Raw genomic sequence first — 23788 nt, forward strand, 5'->3', positions numbered from 1 at the left:
GGATGGCCATTCGAAGAAAGCTCTATAGCTGTATAAACATCGTAGATGGTGTTATATAATGGGGTTTTACATAATTAATGAAGAAATCTGGAATAGGAAGGCTATACATAAGAACAACTAAACCTTACTTTCAAGTATTTCCGTTTTATGTACTACATACACTCTCTGAATCGAGTCCAATCTGGTTTTCCTGAACGGGCATAAAATATTCACATTGGAATATATGAAGTTTATCATGAATGCTCTATTCAAAATGTCATTTCAAGCCGGATCCGAATGCCAGTTATTACATAATAAAGGATTTGAGGATGTATTGTTTTTTATTTTTGGTTTGAGTTATTTCATTTGAAATATTCAAAAGAAATAAATCCCTGTTTCCAAGAAAAGAAATATCCACCTCACATTCTCGTATATTTCTGAGTTTTATATTGAAAAAGAAAAACACAAACGCTCGGATGTTTTTAATATCCGCAGGAATAAAAGGGAAGGGAGGAATAGAATAAAACAAATGATGTTATAAGTAGGAGGAGGATATTTGGGAATGGAATAAAAGGAACGATTTGATCTCAACTGGAATCAGAAGCTGCTTCGAGAGGATTAAACGAGATTCCAGGGATGAGAAAGTCCACACGTGTACTATCTCCTAAATCTCCGTGTTTTCCCGGATTTTTCACTTCCCTCTTTTTTTCTTTTTCCTTCCCCTGAATTTCCCATAGAACTTTATATTCAATCTCAGTATATTCAAGCTATTCTTCTATTTTTATTTTTCGGATACAACTTGAATCCGTGTATTACAAACTACCGTTTATTTGATTGTGCGATTCGATTTCAACACTGAGACTTACGGAATTTAGAACGAGAGATATTTGAATGCGTATCTGGCAGAAAATGCTTCGACCAGTAATGGACAATTTTTAGAAACGGACCAAAACAAAAACAAAAAAATTATGGTGGGCCAGACATATTCGCATATTGATTGATAATTGGAATTTTAATAATTAGAAGCGAAGTAGCGGAATGTGTTGCAAACTTTGAAGACTACCGCGATTTCATTGCAAATGATAAACAATGGTTTATGCTTTTATCTGGCAACATCGAGAGACTGAATATGCAAATTATCTTGTATTGTCCTGTATATAAGTTCGTTATTCAGATGTGTTCGATGTTCAGATGTGTTTGATGCATTCGTTCATTAGTCATGTAACCTTTAATCTCTAGTTAATAATAAAACCTGTTTTGTTTTCATCATGAGTTGTTCTTTGCATCCTTACATTCCCGAATCCACCTTCCAACAGTTTATTCTTTACAACAGTGAGAAAGTAAGTATATATTAATAACTTTATTCATATTTATTGCATATGCTACGAAAATTATGTGAATAATGATTATGTTTTATTACTTGTCATTTTTCACCTGTAAATAACCGATAAAGCATTCTTTTGTAATCCCCTCGAAGTATCACCAAGTCGGAGCCGATAAAGTGACGTGATACTGCCATAAACCAGAAATGTAAAGAACTCGCTTGAATCTTCCAGATTATTCTAGAAAGATGCTATTGCTCATAAATGTGTGGCGCCGCTCTTCCGAAACTAACGCGTATTTCTAAAATTTTAGTAGAAAGACGAGACATTATTCGTAGGTCACGTTCCGTGAAGATCTTTGCTTTTGTACATAGCTGTCTCTGTGAATAAATCTGTGACGTCCTGCAAATTGTTTCATCCTTTGCTCATTTCAAGGACAGAAATTATCCGGAACACATATGTGTTCCATTTCATTTTGCATACCGAAATATTTTAAATCAATTTCTATTTAAATTCTCGCAGCTATATTTTCTGTATGCAAAAAAGGAACTCCCTTCAATTAATATTTTTTAAAATACCGAGAATAGAAATTTTTATGCTATTCTATCTGTTGTCAGCCGGATAGAACGTTTAAGAGGACCGCATGCCCCCCCCCCCTCCGCTCGGGCCGTAAGTGATTTGCTCATCTCCAGCTAGGACAATTATGACCCAAAAATATCGTATGGTGATCAGTTCTACTTCAAAAAAAAATCTGAGAGTGCGAAGAAAATACCGCCCAGAGACACAAGTGAGTCGCATTATTATGGAAAAGATAAGTTGAGGTTGCTGCACACTACGTGATGTTTGATCACGTCATTAACATGGTCAATTCTGATTCGTTGAAATTCTGTGTGAGAGATAATTCTTCTCAGAGTAGAGTGTAGTCACCTTTAAACCAATTAGATTATTGAATTCCCGTGTTATAGTCAATAAAATGATTGTAAATAAGACCAAATTTAGTAAGAAAAACATTATCTTAACTGTTAAAAGTTTTTTTTTAAATTTTCATTATAACTGCCACATTAAAAACAACTAAACCTTTTAGAAATTTCAGCCTATTTTCAAATTTTTTCCCTCTATTTCGTGAACTGATAGATGCTCCCCCCCCCCCCCGTGCCACACAAAATAATAATAATAAATAGAAGAAAGAGGAAAAATATCGTTTTCTGTTACTTACGATGTACGCAATAAGGGGTCGTTCAAGTATTTCGTCAGCAGATTTTTAGTCATTTTCGGACCCATATCCTCCCACCTTGTCAGCAAAATTGCGTCGTCAGCTCTGACTCTTACCTCCTAACGCATATTGGGATCAGAAACATACACGGAGGGAGGACTCGCGCCCATCCACCTGTACGATCAAAAAAAAAAATTTCTATTAAAAAAATATTTTAAGAAAAGTTAAACTTTCGGAAGAAAACACATTCATGTTATTATAATCGATTTCAGTTAACTTCAATGCTATTTCAAGGGCTAAGACCTCAAAATTTCTTTTTTAACAAATTCATTGCGACCCACTCTCCAAGCCATATATGCCAAACCCATGACCCGTGGACCATATGTGGCCCTCGTAGTTATCTGATGTGGCCAGACACCCTCAAACCTAATATTGCAAAAATTAACTGAGCGGCACATTTACAGATCGCTTAAGTGGATCTGTGGCACATTTAGATATCCCTTCACTGATGCGTGGAACAGATTTAGAACATTTAATTGGGCCCCCATTGGAGTTCTACATCACTCGTAACCCGTGACACATTCCAACATTGCTTAAGTGATCCGCTAATTACGGATCACTTGAGTGACGCGGAGCACAATTCCAGAGCATTTAAGCTGCCCGCGACACATTTCCAGATCACTTGAAGGATCCGCGATCATATTTGATCATTTTTGTCACACCACGGTCATTTTCTCCACACGAGGGCTAATTAGACCGGTACCCACAATTTATTCCCGATTCCGAATGGCAGGCTTGTTTTTTATACTCATAGAGTATTTTTATACTCATAGAGAGGTTGGTGCGCTAACCCCTCGACGGGGGACCCCCTGCGGTAGCAATTTTTTCTGCGGTCATGTCGCAGTTTTTGTTGCACCCCTCGTGTCAGGAACGTTTTCTGACAAGGACGAACCGGGTATCGAACTCGCGACACCTCTAAACATACTTTGGTACTTTAGACGAGCATCTTATCGGCCTGGGCTACCGCGCCCACGAATCCGCGGAACATTTAGAGATCACTAAAGTTTTTCTGTAGCGGACTTAAATATATCAATGGGGAGAATGTCCAGGCGCCCACAAACAAAGTAAAGGTTTTTCTCGTTTTTTGCATTCTTAGTAAAGATGCCATTGAGAAAATTTATATTTTTATAAAAGGTGGTTGATGACGTAAGCATCGTTCAAACCCCTCTCCCCCCCTTGTCATCAAAGGTCAGAAAACCTCCTTCCATCGATGCTGACGTAATACTTGGCACCTAATACTATTGTACCTCGAAGGGAAAAGAAAAACATCATCTTTCTCAGGACTATATAATAAGAGCTGTTCCATCCCTTTGAAGTCGTTCCCTGTGGCTCAGTGGGCTGCTCCAGCATCCCCTATACATAAATGCGCATTTGTCCCATTGTGATGAGTACATTGTTTCTGGTATTATGTTCCCGGGTCTTGAACTGTTCACTCAAGTTTTCTCATCGATTTCGTCGTCACACCATGGCCAAAAACCTGATGCCACGTGAATATTTACTATTGGAAATTTTTAAAAACATTTCACGTCTTACTGAAGATCAAGCTGCCGCCCGGGTGTAGTGCACATCTTGCAACCTCGCTTAAGTCAGCACTACTTTTGTAAAAAGCAGTCCACGCCGATTTTTTTTTTTACTTACACTGTAAATTCAGTAATTGCGGAAATGTTCCCTTTTTTGAAAATAAGCTCCTCAGTACGGTCACGAAAAAAAAGGCTCTTTAAATGAATATTTTATCAAATGAGCTCATATTAATTTATCATTATAATTTTATAATACAGTATGTTAGTCACAATGGAGGCTTAAAGTATTAGTATTAAATTGGTTTTCCAAGTTTTTGACTATGACTAAATCAGCTCAGAAAATCGTTAAAACTTTCATCGGTATATTGATCGGTACATCAAAAATTATGGAAAATTAAAGCATTTCAACTGAAAATAATTATAAAAAAATATTTTCTTCTAGATAACATTATTCAGATTTTCTCATATATTGTTATTCCTGTTCAAAAAAACAAAAATAATTGATATTATTCATTTCATCTTCTTCCATTTTTATTTACTCATTTATATACTGTATGTACATCCTTTCACACCTACCACGATTTTTCCAGGAAAACTTCCATTCAGAAACTTACAATTTGAGAGGTTATGATTTATTGCAAATCGCTGCAACCTTTAGAAGTATATCCGGAACAACTTTATCTTCAACATTTTTTTTTTTCCTTGCAGCACATTACATACTTCGGTATCGTACGCTTGCTTCTCTCTCCAGCAGCTATATTATTCGATATAACGAGTGCATGAGAAGCCGAGCGAGACTTTTCTCATCATTTTCTTTCCCTTTCGTTTCTTTATTGATAAATAATGTTAAAAAAAAATAAGAAAAATAAAATTATAGGAAACGAGAGAAATGGTAAAGAAATATAATAAAAGGTCAGCTACCTCACCCGGTTTTCGTGTCTTCCACCTCCTGAAATATGATTTAAGTTTCTTCCGTGAGGGGGCGTTGTAAATCATTTTAAAAATTCGATATTAAAGGAAATGAAAGGTTTCCTTATTTTATTTTATTTATTTTTCGTTTCACGGTCACAGTTTGAAACTTTTTTTTTTTCCCCTTCTATTTTTGTGAGTAAAAAACGTGCGTTTCCTGAAAAGAAATTTGAGACGTATTTTCACTTTTTTATTGTTCTTATTTTCAAAATCTTGTATCGAATTCAATTCTTATTGTATTTATTTATTTATTTTTTATCGAAGACGTCAGTTTATCATTTCCGAGGGGAACACAGACGAGTTTTCAGAATTGTATTAACCCTTTCGCTTAAAAATTTTGTAATTTATGTTTTTCTTTGTATATAATTTGATAATTTTAAAAAAGTGTATTTATGCGAATTATGCCTTTTTAATATAAATTATCAGGCAATATTCATTTTTAAGTTTGTAAATTATGTCTTCTCTTTGTGTATTTTAGTCAACAATTATTAACTTTATGCAAATTTGTAAAATATGCATTTTGTGTGTTTTTAATTATAAATTTGCTAATTAATAATTTTATAAAAGTTTGTAAATAATGCCGGATCTTTGCTTATAAACTAGTAATTTTTAAATTTATAAAAGTTTGTAAATAATATATCTTTGTATGTAAATTAGAATTTTCATCATTTTGTAAAATTTTTCAAATCATGTCTTATCTTTGCATATTATTTGGTAATCGGCAATTTTATAGAAGTCTGTAAATTATTTTTTCATCGTATGTACAAGAGTAACTAATTAACAGTTTACCAACATTTTTTAGTTTTCTTTTGACTGAATACAAATTAATCAATATGTTCATGGTATGAATTATGAAATTATGAATTATGTGGATGGGAGAAAGGCGATCGTTGCATCGAGCATCGACAGTATTGGCTTCACAAGTTCACTAGTTACAGAAACTCTTCACTCAATGCTTCTCAGTTCTTACTAAAATTCATAGGATCACAGATATGAAAATTTTGTTTGAACATGTCAAGGTTGGTATACATACAGGTATTGCATTATGTTGCAAAGCATGACACCTGAGAGAGTAAGGACTACTTTTGGTTAAGTAATACGTGACGTATGGAAGGTCATGTGTATAGAATGGTAAAAAAACTAAAATCCTATATATTTTTCAATTACGCCATGTTTCCCAAACAAGGCACTCCAAAACATTTCTATGATTATATTAAGGACGTGCATTATTGATTTTAAAAAAATGGTATTTATTTCAACAAGCTTCACCTCCAATGAAAGATTTTCCCATAACTTTAGAACCATGTATGTACTTCAAATAGTGATCCCTCCTCAGCACCCCCCCCCCCGGCAACACGGATTGAAATCGCGCCGCATACGCCTACTGTATGATATACAAACAATTCGCCTGTAAAACGGTTTGAACTGCAATCATTTAAATCATGAGGAAAAGCTAACGCTGAGGATTCGGGGAAAAAATATGAGAAAGTTAACAAATATGTTATAAAAATATTATTTAAAATTCGGAACAATTCTTTCAGAAATGAATTGATATTTCCCACCTAACAACTGAAATAATCCCAACATTACAAATGTTCTGTTGGTTTTATACTTGCAGGGTGTTTCAGAAGGAACCCCTCATTTTGAAATGACAAAACTTGGAAACAATGACGAATGGAAACATAAAACAAGTAGTTCGTTTACAGGGCAAGGCCTGAAACTTCAATTACGCCGATTGGTGAAATTAGTCACAACTTTCACTAATAGATTTCGCCAAAGTCTTTTAAAAAAAGGTTGATATTTTCCTTCGGAAACATGGATTAAATAGCAACGCGATGAAATCGAAATGTTCGCATTTCTTATCAATGTAAGTCAAAAGTAAAGACTGGTGTTTAGACCCACTTCACTGCGATGTCTCTACTGCAATGGATACTTATGCTTCACAGATTAACTTTTCAGACTGATGCAGTGTTTGAGGACTCTTGCTGTAACCAATGCTCTGCAAATAACCCAATAAGAAGAAGTAGTGAAATAAAACGACTGTGGCATACCTGTTAGTTAAAATTGCAGTTAATTCTGCGAACCGATGTATTTAAAACTCCAAGCCTTCCCATCAAACGGATCATTTGTTCCATCATTCTATTTATCATTGTGTCCATGTTATGCCATTTTATAGTAAATGAGTCCTTTCTGAAACATCCCGTATTTGAGCTCAATAATAATAATAATAACCAGGAGAATTGTAACAAGAGTCATTGACTCATGTTTTCTCTCATCGTACGAAACATAATAAAGACGTGCACGAAAAAATTAGATAACTCGTGACCGGTCAAAGAACTTAGAATTAACATCATCATGAAACTTTTGAATTAATTTTCTTTTTACCAAAGTGATAAGAATTACATGAAAAATTATATTTTTATCATTTAATCTAAGATCAAAGAGAATTAATTCAAAGAGAGAGAGAAAAAATTTCTTGAACAATGCTTTTTTTCCCCCTAACATAAGGAGAAATTAAGATGAAGAAATAGCTGCTCGGTCATGACCTGAAACTGAAAAAGAAAATGATTCCACGAGGATATAAGAAAAAATTAAATGAAAAAAAAAAAGACATGAAAAATTCTCTTCTTTTCATAAAGATGGTTCTATTCAATGCAACTCAAATTCTTGAGCACGCGAAGAGGTCATGAAGCACATGCGTTTTTCCCACGATCCCAAAGATGCTTAAAAATCTGCTCTTGGAAATCTTCGAGGAAAATGATGTATAAAAAAAAAGAAGAAGCATTTTAAGGATGAAAAGGTTCTTCTTCCCAATGACTTATACATAGATCAAAATATTCTTCATCCCAAGAATCTAGTTTCCAGCACTGAATAAAGTAAATCACCATAATGTCGATACCTAGAATTTTATTATACTATTATACAGAATTTTTAGGGAAAAAGAAAATAATTCGAAGAGATTCATTCTTGCCATCATCAATTTATGACAGAGATTAAATGTTTTGAGAAATATGTGGTGCTTAAATCAGCGAAAGGCTTTCATAGTTAAATAAAACTCCTAGTCTTCATCTGGTCATTTCTGGTCGGACTGGTATGGAATGCGCTTTTGTTGATGGAAACTTACAGAAAGATTCGGAAAAAAAGCAATTGAAAGCATTAGTTGTTTTGTATTTGTGGTGTCAAATAGAGAAAAATGTGTTAAGCAAGAACTTCAGTTCTTAATAGTTTTTCTGTACTTACAATTTTTAGGTTGACATTAATAATTGAAATTAATGATTAATTTTGATTTTTTTAGAAGGCAATTCGGAATTCAATCATTTTATTTAAAATTTGAAATATGTACATTTTTGAACTAGCAGTTTCAATCATTTAATTTTTAATTTGATTATATATTTCAATAATTTTTTTCAATTTTTGAATTTTTATATTAATTTAGGGAAAATCGTATATAATCAACTTTATAAAATTAACAATTTCGCTTGAAACGATTACACGTGAATAAATGTAATTAGATGATGTATTTCTATGGAAGTTTTGGTAGCCGCTGTGGTGGTCGAGTGGTTATAGTGACGGACTCGCGATGCGGGGATCCGGGTTCGAACCCCACAGTGGTGGTCGGCTGAAGTTGGTTTTCTGTGGTTCCCAACTTCAAGGCGCAAATGCGAGCCGATCTCCCCGTTAAAAAGTCTCGCCACAGAGAGCAACAGTCCTACAACGAAAAATCATTCAATCATAACACTTCACTCATAGTTTGAAAAACTGGTGGCAAATGGCAGCACTACACATAACAAGCATTACAGAGAAACAAAAAATCTTCACGTCAGGTTTCACTACACGTACACGCACATTCCCGCATGTACCGATTCGTTGGGGGTTCCGCGGGGGGTTGTGGGCGGGGTGCATGTGTGGTGTAGCAGTAGTAGGTAGGGCTCGTAGGTAGGGTAAAAAAGGGCTCGGGGATCCATGATGTTCTTAAGTCAGCCACCTCGTTGGGCAATTTGCATGTTGTGGTGTTGTATTTGTATTTATTAGTTGGGGTTGGTGATACTTAGGCTGGTCGTCCGCTGAAAAAGACAACATGTGACAAGCTACGTGAGCGGCAAGAGCCGACATAAAGTTAGATGACTAGGGGCATCTGACGCCGTTCACTGAAAGCAATCTTCATACGTCACTCAGTTCATCACTGCACTCTCTGCATACGAGTGAGTTCGTTAATAATTTTGAGGAAATAATTGAAAACTAAAATTTTTCAGCAACGGGTCCTGAGAACCTGCATTCATCGAGTCCGTACTTGATGTGACACCGGACGAAAACTCGGAGGAGGCGTTCGTGTTGTGAATAAATAAATAAAAATATTTAATCGATTGCTACTTATCGTCACAACCCTGACCGTCGTAACAGGTTAGTTTTACCCTACTGTTTGCGTAGGACATCAGCTTGGCATTGCCGTTATGCGGTGCTAAGCCCTTTTCTATTAACCCTACCTATTAATTCCCACGACTGGCATTAAGAGGGTTGGCAGCACCCCTCAAATCATACCTCATCGTCACTCGACTCGGGAAGTATTTTCGTTTCGCCCTGACAAGTATCTTACTGGGCAGCGTCTGCTTTATGAATTTGTCCTGTAGGTAGTTGACCTTTGCGATGGGTCAGTGTAGTATCAACGCAGATTACCATCTCAACCCACGAACGGCAATCATAAAATTTCAGCTTCCATGTTCAAATTCCGTGGAGGAATGTGTACGAGGTGCATGTATGGTTATAGTAGTAGTAGCTTCCACGTTCAAGCGGGAAACGACGGGGATAGGAAGATCAAAGAAAGAAAACAAACGTAATGAATGTCGCGAAAAAAGTAAACAACCGTACTGCGCCTGCGCAGTACTTGCAAGACACGTAAAATCGCGGTTCCGACTAATTGATATCAGCTTTCTGATGGGTATTGAAAAGTGTAGATAGCTCCTAATACACCAACTTTAATCATAGGTACCCTGTAGATCAAGTGGGTGAACAAAACTTTTCAGTCCGCGAGCAAGATACGTGATATTGCTTCCGCTAGCGGATATATAAAACTGGCCATATGACTGCCAATTTTACGGGACATTCCCGTAAATTTGGCTGTCCTGAGTTTTTTTCATTTAAAACTAACCCATTCCCCCCTCGTATTTTCAACGAAATGCACTTGAGTTTTATTGTTTACTGAAGTCAAGTACCAAGATTATTTCTCTCTCATAACTTATAAACTATATTATAAATGCCATATTATAACATGATTATATGACTAATAATTATCAAAATTGATTATATTCATAAAATACTCACTAATCTCGCATATTAGTCAAATTAAAAAATTTCTTCGTAATTACATTTTAACCGACAATTGCAGTAGCAATTCGTATTTTGGAGATTTTTCAGTGTCAAATGGTGACTTTGCTTGCTTTTTGACAACTTCCTTTAACGGTGATTGGCGATGTACCGTATTATCCCTAGGGTGTTCCCAATTTCCCGTATTTTATCGCATTACAATCGTGTAGATACTTTTTTTAACAGTTCACTTTTCGCGGGGTAGATGGAACACCTTTGGTGGGACGTACTTTACCCATGGGGTAGTATGTTACGAACCCCTGCTATAGAGGACTTAACTGGGATATTTGTTGGGGGAGGGAATGAAATTCGATAGTTTTATAACGTTTTTTTGTTCCCTCTCAAAATTTTCCGACCCTTAAAGTTTGACGCACGAGGTAATTATCCCCTTTGCCGCCCCCCCCCTCTAATTCCGCCACTCCTATTGGAAGGCTGAACGTATGAAAGAAAAAAATCTTACCGAAATCGAGATTGAAATCATGATCTAATTATTCAGTTTTAAAAAAATACAAAAGGGACGAAACATTTCTGTAGTTTCGTAAGTTGTTTACGAAGAAAAAAAAACTTTGTGGTTTCAGACACCTTAAAATTGATGTATTGAGGCTCATGTTCACAGCCGAAACTTGCGAAAAGAATTACCTGGCTGTGTATACATCACAATTCCAAACAAGACCGAAAATCGGTTTGGTTTGTTCGCACGAATCCGTATTTGTCAGATACATACCGTACGTAGTATATGCAACGCTAAGGCAGAGGTAAGTCTGCACGCGATTCCGATATATCGAAAACTTTCCAGTAAATCCAAGTCTAGAGGAAGGAAAAAAAGGATAACTATTGTACTTACACATTATCTTTAGACACACACACACACACATACATACACGTGTTGGGCAGGAAAATATATGAAATGTTGGAGAGAGAGACAAGAAAACTCAACAAAAATACATTCGTATATAAACGAACACGGGGCCGAACTCATTCTTTCACCTTTCTTCTATATTTTCGTTCGGGGAGAGAAAAAAGTGAAGAAAAGAAGAAAAAATACATAGAGAGAAAAAAAAATGCATAGAAAATATGTTTTTCATTTTGTTCCCTTTTCAAAAGGGGAAAAACCGATACCTTCCGATCCTCATTTTTTTCAGTATTTCTTCCGAGAATAAACATTCCAATGTGTAAAGAGAGAAGAAATATCCGTAATGTACAGAACATGAATCAAACTGTGAAAGGAATCCGTGGAAAAATTTCGACAAAAAATACAATTTTTTCGAGTGCGTATAATTAACTTTTTTTCTGTGATAAATCGTGTTTAATTAAGAAAACTAACAAATTATAAATGAATTCTTTATGAGTATAATAGGTTTTTAATATGGTAAAAGAAAATCTTTAACCTTTAACATGGTAAACAACTTTCTTATGTATAAATATTGTTAAAAATATCATTTATTCATTGATTTATTTAAAATTTTCACCACATATATTTGATTGTGTATGTCATCCTATATGCCAGTGTAAAATTAAACACATCTCTAATACTTAATGCATTTTTTTGAAATTTGTAAAAAATTAAAAAAGCTTGCTCGCACTATAAAATAGAATTAAAATTAAATCAAAATAAAGGAAACTGTTCAGTTCTTAAAATGAAGAAAAAAATTTTAATCAATAAATAATTGAACTATGAAAAAAATTAATTTATTTTTAATTTTTAAAATTTAACTTTTAATAAGATTGAGACGATGAATTATAAAATTTTTTCATCGCTGTATGAACAGTTTCCTTTATTTTGAATCATTTTTCATTCCATTATATTGATTTTATGCAATTTTATCATGCGAGTAAGCTGTTTCTAATGCATTTTTTTGAATACTTGTAAAAAATTAGGTATTAAAGGTATGTATAATTTTGTACTACCATAGGCTAGCACACACACAATCAAATATATGTGGGAAAAACTTTAAATATTTATATGAATAAATCATATTTTTAATAAAATTTATACATAAGAATGTTCTTACTATGTTAAAAGATAAGAGAATCCTTTATAAGACATGAAGATTTTAATTTTTCATTTATGCCAATATATTTATTTACGTGATATGTTATTCAATATGATCATAAATTATTAATATACAGAGTTTTCTGTAAGTCTTAATTCGGCCTTCATCTTATCAACTGTTCGTTGTAGAGACATGGGGTGGGGGGGGGGGGGGGTACCAATCTAGAAAATGCTCAAAATGTGTACAGAAATCAATATGAACCAGTTTTGGGAGCGTGACAAAATAAATTTCTATATGGGCAGTAGAGTGGAGCAAAAAACCACATTACAGTGAAACCTGTACGAAACGGAACGTCAAGAGACTGAAATATTTCGTTTTAGATGGATTTCCGTTTTATAAAGGTGCAAATCAAAGCACCAATCATTCAACAGACTATATTTTGATTCCGTTTAAGACAGGTTTCCGTCTCATACACTGTCTATCTTGAACAGGTTTCACTGTACAGTATTTATGTTTATATACATATATATTGCCTTGTCATTAAACGGTGCCAAACTGGCTTGAACAAATAGTCTCCGAATTTCAGCCCAGCATATTGCCATCGTGAGGTTCCACACCTCAAATGAATATTTGTAAAGGGGTCCCATATCTTTCAACATGGTAAAACTGCACTAGTGGAAATATCATAAAAAAATATTATTTAACCATTGATCTATTTGAAATTTGGTACTCATATTTTTGATTGTATATGCCAAAAACTTATACCAGTGCAAACTTTTACATACCTTTAATTAAATTTTAAGTTAAAGTTACATAAGTTGCACTAATTTTCAAAAAAAATTCATTAATTAAATGGATTCAAAATAAATTGTCTACTTATGGTCTTCGCTCAGCGCATCACTCTACCATGAGCGTTTACTCGGTAAGAGTAGTTATGCCGCTGGAGTATTGATTATCGAACTTGCCCGGTATGCAAGAAAACCCGAGTTCGATTCCCAGTGGAGACATAAAACGTTTCTTTCCGAAGTTCACCTCGGCACTAATATCTCGAAAAATCTCTTTGATATCATTTGGTTTGACACCGCAAGTTTTAGATTTTAGCACAGTCATCAGCTGTTAAATATGCACTATATATGCTGTATTATATGCACTATAGACTCTACCTAGCGTTTCTCTACCTACAGATCTCGAACCTTAAGTACTTCGCACAGCACCGTATCAAAAGCATCATGGACAATCCGACAAAATGATGCTTTTTAGGCTCTATAACTGCACAAATTACCCTCCTACCACTTTAAATACTTGTTTTAGAAAATAATTCTACCTGAACTCGTTGTGAGAAGGCCCCTGAACAGTCTGTGTGCGTACGTGCGTCCATGCATTAGGACGGCTCCGGTTCAACAGACTTGAAAATTTGATTGTAATTGAAAATTGTTAAATTATATGGACTAAATCCAGTTATTATCTTTGCATAGGTTCAAAAACATACTGTATATTAACCATGGCTCTCAAAAAAACTTGGGGATTTTTAATTTTTTATTCAATTTATATGGAAAAAATTAATGTTGAATAAAATTTTTGAAGCCAATCAAACAAAATTAAGAAGAAGCAGATTAACTCTGTTTTCACGTGTAAATGCAGGAATAGCACCAAATAATAATAATGGTACTGAAAAAAGTTTGGAATTTTTTTACTCACTTTTCTTGTCGAAATTTCCGACGCTCTCATCCCCCTTCCATCCCCCGGACGGTATACGTCGATGACACTTGTTTTCACGACAGTTTTAGTCTTTTGTTACGGTCGATGTGCTGTTCGTGGTTATTACGGATGATTCTTATCGAGTTTTGTTTACAGCGAGTATTCAAAAACCAAAAATATAGTATTCAGGAATAGAAGAGCAGAGAACTTTAGCGTGGCAATTTCTGGTGAAAATAAAGATACAACTGTCACATAAAAGATGGAAGCCCAAACCACTGTGGAATCCCCTCTCTCACTTATTTTATCTGAAGAGACACTAAAGGCAAGGGGCATCTGGAGAAACAGGTGGGTGGAAGATGGCGTCCGTTCGTGTGAGTGGAAGACACGACTCGTGTCAACACTTTCCGTGATCGGAAACTAAAACTATCCCATAAACATAGCAAAAAATAAATAATTAAAAAAAAGGAGGATCTAAAACAAAAAACTTCTGCACCCATAGAGGGCCTCTCATAATAGTATCGGCACTGTCGTGGAAGAGAAACACGTTTTGTAATCTATGAGTGAATATCTGAACTCACTGAAGCCTATTTTTGGGAGAAAATAAAAAGTGATTGAATATTCGTATTTATGTAAGCCTATAACTGCATGTAAAACTGTATAAATTGTATCGTTATGGAAAATTCAACCAAATAACGGAAAAAAAATATATATATACAGTATATAATTGTGTAACGGAAAAAACACGACAGTGATATTGGCGGAGAAATTTTTCTAGGATATCGCGTCAGAATGTCGTTGCCGTTGCTATGGATTTTTGATAATGGTAACCAATATTTTTTTCTTATTTAACAATTTTAAACGAATAAACTTCGGTTCAAAACGATATTTTTTCAGTATTTTTATCAAAACCATAGAAAAAATTGAAAATTTCTGTATAAAGGATCATCGTAAACCTCAATTATATGAGAACTATATTTTGCGGCGAAGGAATACACTCTCTACCTTTCTCTTCACTGCAAAGTTAACCTGAAACAGACTATAGATAGATGCATACTGAATCTGAAGAACCACATGCAACCAAGTTCCCATCCCTCCTGGGATTTCGTAAAGAAAAGATCCATATACTATGGTTATATTAGTAGTCCCTCGAAATTTCTCCTGGCATTTTACTGATTCTTGGGTTCAGAAAAATTTTATTGTCTCTTATTGTTATTCTATCCTGAAATTTGACACTTTTACGACTTTTTCAATACAGCCTTGATGGACCCACAGCACACATTGCAGAACTCACGACTCTTTTTTTCTTTTTTTTTTTGTCTTTCAGGAATGGACCCAGAAACTCCAATCAGTACAAGAAAATAATCATTAAAAATAAGTTTTTTATGATTATTTTCTTGTACTTACTGATTGGAATTTGTGTTTATTCTTGAAAGACAAAAAAAAAATAGTAATAATGATCATCAAAAATGAGTGGATGCGGTAGCCCGGTCTATAAGATACTCGCCTAAAGTACCAAAGGATGTTTAGAGGTGTCGCGAGTTCGATACCCGGTTTGCCCTTGTCAGAAAACTTTCCTGACACCGGGGTACAACAGAAACGGCGACACGACCACAGAAAAAATTGCTACCGCAGGGAGTCCCACCCATCGAGGGGTTAGCGCGCCAACCACTCGATGAGTATAAAAAAAACAAGCCTGACGTTCGGAATCGGCAATAAATTGTAGGTCCCGGTCTAATTAGCCCTCGTGTGCAGAAAATGACCGTGGTGCGACAAAGATGATCAAATTAAGAATCTATATATATATAAAATTGATTTTCTGTCTGTGTGTGTATGTTCTCTATACAAATCTACAATTTTAGATCGATCGTCGCCAAATTTTGCATATATACCAAATGGGACCCGACTTGAACCATAGGCTACTTTAAAATTTCGTCAGACCAGGGCAAATGCCCCAAATGGGCAAAAAACTGTCGGGCAACAATGGTTTTTGTGCCTCAACAATCACATTTCGAACGTTTACTTTGGTTACCGTGGTTCCCTAGCAATGCGTTTCAGACGTGTATATGCCTTTACAATGGTTTGTCATTTCTTTAATGCTGCCAGTCCAGTATGTGTATAATAGTTTATGCCTTTATAATGGTTTGCCACAGTTTCAATACTCTCAGTAATGAGGCTTTTTGAATAGACGTCATAATCATCACCAGCATCGCTTTGAGGGTCAGGACAAGGGTGATCCTCATGAAAATCAGTGTTATAATTGCCGATTCTACTGTACAAATGGGGAAATTTGGTGGGATTTTGTGTCACATCAATAATTTTAAAAATTGTATTGAATTCTCGATTTTTGAAATATTGAGGTCGCTTAGAGATATACGTAGCCCAGGAGATTACATATGAAGTAATAAGCCGGACCTATACTTTTCAATTGGACATTCATGCAATAACATTGATTTCAACTTTTTAATTACGTCTTCTCAAGCATGGAAATTAATGTCTCCGTATTGTCTTTTGATATTCAACTGCATAAATCCATGTAGGTTAGGATATTTTAAAATTAATTATGGGCCTGTAAAAAGTACATCGAAAAAATTCCACAGCTTTAATTAAGCATTTTTGGAAGCTGAAACATGCAGATGGATAACTTGAAGTTCAGGGTTGAGGTAAATCGAAATACTTAGCACCCATCAAAAAAAAGAGGGGGGGGGGGGTATATTCATTTCCACGTTTCTTTAAATTTAGATTTGTTTATTTCATGAATCGCGCCGGAAATCGCCATATTGGTTAGCTTTAGACACGGTTTGCATGTCCCTCAAAGAAAGAGGGAGATATCACGTGATCCATAAAACTTCATTGAAGAAAACCCGGGCAACACCGGGTGTTATAGCTAGTGTTATATAAAAGGAACTTTTTATTCAGTGGACAGAATCAATGTATATTGAAACAAAGACAGTGACTTGAATGTTTTGGTGACTGAAAATTTTAGCAATAAAGCGGCAATTGGCATTCTTAAAATACGAATACCATTTCCTAAAAATTGACTTACACCGATTGGCTTCTGAGCCCTCCACGTGTACCGAGACAGACAAGAAGTACTTGATTAGCGTGAAATTTAGATACGTCTACCAACGTACATTTATTCTCCGGACTACGAACATCCATTTTATGGGATTTCGCGATATGAGCCTAAATACAGGATAGGCAGAAAGTCCGTACAAACTTCAAAAATGAATAAAAACCGGGAGAAACAAGATAAAAAACGGTTTGCAGGGTTATCATCGCTAGGTCACGGGAATTTTTTTGACGGAGAAAATGACTAAAAAATAGGTGGCGCTAGTATGAGTGACTTCTGTGGAAGTATGTAAATGAGACGGTTAAAAGAACTGCTGCACTCTGCCGTTGGTGGATTTGTGACTGTTCTGCAATGTGTTATTCCCTGTGGTGGTGTTCATGTAAAACACATACTTCTGTAATAAACGATTTGGAGCCATTTTCTGTTCGTCATTTGCGTATCTTTTCTTGGAGTTGTGTACGTCAGTGCCACCTATAGACTGTTTTTTTCCTGTCTTAAAAAAGTTCCGTGACATAGCGATGCTAACCCTGCAAACCGTTTTTTATTTCGGTTATTTTTCCGATTTTCATTAATTTTTACAGTTTCTACGGACTTTTTGCCCACCTTGTATTTGGTGCTACGGGTAAAACCAAACACCGACTCGTAATATTTAGTGAAATTTTTGAATGCGTTATCTGCCGACCTCCCTCACTCAGCTGTGGCCTTATTCAGAATTTTGTTTACTGAATAGGTGCAAAATTTATTTATAAACCTTTCATGCATTGTGTAAATTATTATTTAAATTTATATATAGATATATATACATTTTTTTCAATATATGTAGTATATTCGAGTAATAGATAGGCTATGTACGCACGGTATATACAACGGAGTATATACACCGTATATACATTCGAGTGTATGCAACGTAATCAGCGCATTGTTAGTGCGGCTGACTGTGAACCCTGAGAACCAAGGTTCAAATGCAGTTTAATGTTGCCGGAGAATATGAGTTGTTTATACTCCGTCGATCGACTGCTTCGACAACGGAGACGCCAGTATCTTTTAGTAAGGAACAATTCCGAATAGCGGTACCGCAGGGAATTTTTCTCAAATAGGGATGTGAATAAGTGGAATAGCTTTCCCTTGGTGGGCGGGAATTCTACCACAATAAGCACTTTCGAAAAAGAATACGATAAACCTATTGGGATAAATCTGGAAGCTATCCATGCTTAGATAGGACAACCATAATCCTTTTTATGGGCGGTATATTTTATCATAATCATTTTGTTTGCATTAGTTCTTTTTGTTTTTAATTGCTCCTATTTTGGGTTGCTGTATTTTAGTTATACAGTCGAATCCCGTTTTAACGAATACCGTTATAGCGAAAATCTCGTTTTAACGAACACTTCTCTAATCCCTCAAATAAATATACATAGGAACAATGCAAACAACCCGAAATTCCTTCATAACGAAATTTCGTTATAACGAAGTGATTTCTCCGGTCTCTTGGAGTTGGTTATAACGGGATCCGACTGTATTTGATATTCCATCACGTTGGACAATTTGCTTGTTGTGGCCTTTGTGTTTGTATTTACATGGAAAATACCACTTTTATTTTTTTGATTATTCCAATTTGCAACAGGATAGAGACACCTGAAACGTGCATTTCTACAAAATCTGAATTCTTATGATTGAATTGGCAAGTTTATCGTACTTAAAAAGTCGGATGATATATAATAGGGGGCTCAGAATGAAGAAATTAAATTTATCAAAAATATAAGATTTAATGAGTCTATGACAATGAAAAATGTCATCGTATATTTTTATAGATCATGAAGCGGTGGAATCGTGGTCTACAAGAGTCAACTGCAATCTCCCTCACCTGCCCCAAAATAGTCAAGGTAGACCCACAGAGAACAAGACACACATTATTTCTATACCTTTCCTCTTCTATCTTAGTAAACTTTCCATCTTGAAGAGATATATTCTAGCCTTAGAAAATACCTATTACATTTCCTAGGGTCACCAATTTCGGAATTCTCATTGACGAGTGGCTTAGTTTTTCTGAACATTGTTCAGCGGTAGTCAAAAAATCGAATAAAATGCTTGGTCTCATTTTCAAAAAGGTCTCTTCGCGTTCTCCTAGTCATTCTTCCGCTTTTTCGAGGCTTAGTTCGTCCTGGACTGGAGTATGCTGTAAGGTTTGAGACCATACCTACAGAGGGACATAGACTTGGTTGAACGGGTGCAGAGAAGAGCTACGCGTATCCTTATTGGCACACGGGGCTTGAGTTATGAAGGGAGACTTCATTGTTTGAATATGTTTACATTGGACCAAATCAACTTAATAAAGTATCTAGGTTTGTCAATGCCAAAATAAGTGGCTTTTAAGGAGGCGAGATATCTCGACGAAACCGCTTAAAGGGTTTAAGGAACTGCTACATTTCTCCCTTGATACAATTTCGACCCACGGATGAAGCTCGGAACGGATCCTGTGCGTAAGTCGGGGAAGAGCTATACAGTTGAAATGACTATTCGTCCACCCTTTTCTTGAGGATAAGGCTAAAGCCATCCATCTTTGAAACCAAAAACGCATGGATTTCGCATTTCCAAAGATATATAAAAAAAATGGATATATCGGAATAGAATCCACCATTTCTCGGGTATACTTACCTCTGAATACTATACAATATTCTTGGAACTGAAAAAATATATACTTTTTTTTTACTATTGTTCTTTCCTTGTATTTTTCACTACACTTTTATCTTCACTTCTGACACCCCTGAAGAAAAGTGCCGCAATCTGATGGATAGAGGTATCCTCCGCCATCTTCGTGGAAAACTCTTCTCAACGGGCGATTCCCCGGTACTGTACAATTTTGTTTTTTTTTTATTTCTCACTTCTTCTCTGAACGCCAATCATCGGAACACTTTCCTCCTATTCCTGTTCTTCAGCTGCCATTTTCTTTTCTTATACCTACGCTGCATTTTTTTTTGCCACCCATCGTCACCCTTATATATACTTGTGTTTTCAGTATATATTTTTTTCTTTATCGGTGCAGACATTTGGTCATTTGTCAGAGCCATCTCACGGGATGGGTATGGAAAAGTACAGGCAGGAAGGTGCATCTTTTCGCTACTGTGGTCACGCCAGAGATGGCTCTGTTTTTTTTAAACTTACTTTTTCCTATGACGTTCTACGACTTTCTTCGCCCATGTATGGGGAAAGAAATGCTTGAGAAAGGTTTTTGCAGCATATATGTTAACGGTAAATGTGATAAATCGGTTACTATGCATACTTTACCAATGGTCTTGGTAAGTTGGATATATTTATCACTTATACCCGCGAGTATGCGTAATGCCCAAGTGTCGTTAATACGTTTGATAAATACTGAAAACATTATCACTTTTACCGGCGAATATGCATAATAACCAAGTGTCGTTGGTAAATCTGAATACTGAAAAAATTAATTCAAATTACCGGTGATTATGCAAAGAACCCTAGTGTAATTGATGAATTTGATAAATATGAAAAAATTCCAAATGATTCTATATCAAGGGTTCTTAACCATGGGCGGAGATACTGGGGGCGTGGGGGGCATTGCCCCCAGCGTCACAGGTGGAGTCGACTGATCTAATGTATATATGTATATATGAGCTGACATCATCATCATCGTGCCCCTCCCCAGCAATAATGACCTTGCCCCCCAGACTTCCAAGTCAATCTCTGCCTATGTTCTTAACCCTTTTCAGCCGTGACCCAAAATCAACGATAAGGTAAGTTTCGTGGCCCGTAGGGCGGTTTGTTTTTCAAAATTAGTGAAACCAGTGACGCAAGGAGTGCATCTATTACAGGTCTATAAAAAAAGAATCGGTACTACTCATCTAGGAAGCCCCTGCGAATCAAGTTTGGGTCGTGACCCATAGCTCAAGAGTCCCTGGCTCTAAATGGCTTTGTACGACCCATCTCGGAAGCCCCTGGCTGTAAGTGGATTTGTACGATACATCTCAGAAATTCCTGCGAATGAACTTTGGGTCGTGGCCCATAGGTTATGAACTCCTGGTCTATATAGAGTGTGTGATAATTATATAGTAGGACCCCCGATATAATGATACACGAAACATAATTCATACATGCATTGTATCGTATAGTACGATTTATCATGTTTACCAATGGCGCGACACTTTGGTATTATGCATAATCACCGGTAAAAGTCATAAATTGAGATAAATTTATTAAACTTACAAAAATTTTCGGCACAATAATTCGGCAATAATAACCGGTTATTATATGGATGTCACACTTACCGTAACATATACAATGTTATGCTAAAGTCGGACACTTAATATCTAAACTTGATATTTTTCCTTTCTTCCGTTAATTATAAATGCCTTGTTTTACTTCCTATTTTAAGCATTTTTAATGGCCGGCCTATTTTGGCTATTTTTAGTGCAATGTGTTATCCCCTGTGGTGGTTGTCATGTGGAACACATATTGCTGTAATAAATGATTTGGAGGCATTCTGTTCGTTATTTACGTATCTTTTCTTTTACTTGTGTACGTCACACAGTGCCACCTATCGGTTGTTCTCTTTCAGTTATTTTTTCCCGTGACCTAGCGATGCTAACGCTGCAAACCGTTTTTTATTTCTGTTATTTTTCTGGTTTCTATTCCTTTCTAAAGTTTCTACGGACTTTTTGTCCACCCTGTATAAGCGTCGTATTGTAAATTATAGCTACTAGATTCTGAATGCATATTATATTATTAAAATGAAAACGTCATATTTGAAAATTTTAAAATGTAAAATCAAAAAAATTATCAATAGAATTCTGCCTTAACGGAAACAACAGAGACAAAATGCAAAACAGAATTATATGTCCAGGAAAACTTGAAAACTTCTTAATTTAAAGTATACGAACATATAGTTTGATTCATTTTTTTGGAGAAAAACATCTATATATGTACCTTTTTTTTTATGCCTAAGGGTTCTCAAGTATTTTCATTAACATGGCATTTCCACCGAACAAAATTATTCCACTTTTTTGTTACATTCGTATCTCTAGCGTGTTATAAGGAGCAGTAACATGGAATGGTGAAATGTTGGATCGTGGCCAAAAGAAAAAAGAAGAAACGTAAGAATATCACCCAATTTCTAAAACTGTGGTAATGAAAACAGTTTCTCTTTTAACTTTCTTTTCTCCAGTTTTCGTTCTCAAATTTCATGAATTTTTCGAAAAACTGTTTTTCAGGCGATCTACAAAGACACATTGATCTTACCTGGTTTTTTTTTTTAACCTCACGAATGAATAAAATAGAAGGTGAATAGAAATATGGAGCTCTGTTCACACATAAGGAGAAAATTCAAAGTTTCTCTCGCATTGATTAGGTGTACGCACAAAAGGCTGAAGAATGCACGAGTCACAGGACTTACTATATTTACCATATATAGTGATACTTCGGCTAACGAACTTGATTCTTTAGCGAATCAACTTCGTTAGCCGAAAAGCGATTTCCCACGGGTTTCTACGGAAGATCAGTTAATTCGTTCCAAGTACTGCCCAAAATTTAAAGATAAGCTTCCTTACCAAGGAGTGGTATTAAAAAGACAAAAACTGACCGAAAGGCTAAAATTAACAACTTCAAAACTAAATAAATTAAAGTTTATTGGAAGATTATATACTGGAGATCTTTTCGTTTCACTGGGTATACAAAACGAATACTAGCTTTAGTAAACTAAAGCTCGTGGCGAAACAACCTAATCGAATACGTGGGCGTCGCCATTTGTGATTTGTTGAGCTCATTTCTGTGTTTGATGCATAGAGATGAGAACGATAATCTCTTAGAATGTCCAGACTATTCATTTTGATACTGAGAGTCTTGCACTGAAAGAACGTGTGGTCTGTGCGTGAATACGTGTTCTAGTTATTTTTAGTACATTTTCTATTTTCTGACTCTTTTATTTTACATGAGAAAGTAAATATTTTTCAGATAGAGAAGTAGAGGTGCACCTGGAAAAATACTTTGAGGTGGACAAGCTCGAGTTACAGTAATTCTGATGATGGTCAGAACGAAAATTACCTCAAGACGCCGCTGTTTTATTTTAGCGCGTGCATCCATATGAACTGAAATATTCGTTAGCCGAAAAATTCGTAAGACAAAGTGTTCTTTAGCCGAGGTATCACTGTACGTACTTAAATATCCCCGATAATGGAGAATTCTAACAAGGACCAAGATGAAACCTTGAAATGACCTTTGCTACGTTTAGGAGCACGAATTCTCCCCCTGAACTATTACATTCAGTCTTGTAACCCCATTTCTCCAGAGCGATAGACGGAGTTGCATATGTTAAATGTACGTAAAAATATTTTATGATGTATGCAAGGTCTAATAATACGATATATATATATATATAATACTCCCAATATATTAAGGCATTAGTTACACGGGATAGCATCATAAACCACTGCTTTTTACAGAGTGAAACCATTCTCAGTCAAACCAAAAAGTGAAATTTTAACTTATATGTTCATATAAATGCGTTTCGCCACAATAAATATCCGTTTGAGATTTTTTTTTTTTTTTGGATCGCATTTTATTGAACTGTACGCTTCATAATTCTT

The sequence above is a fragment of the Pholcus phalangioides genome, unplaced genomic scaffold, assembly GCF_987345545.1.
Source record: "Pholcus phalangioides strain wild (caught in Gottingen) unplaced genomic scaffold, Ppha-v1.0 ptg000019l_1, whole genome shotgun sequence".
Lineage (NCBI taxonomy): Eukaryota > Metazoa > Arthropoda > Arachnida > Araneae > Pholcidae > Pholcus > Pholcus phalangioides.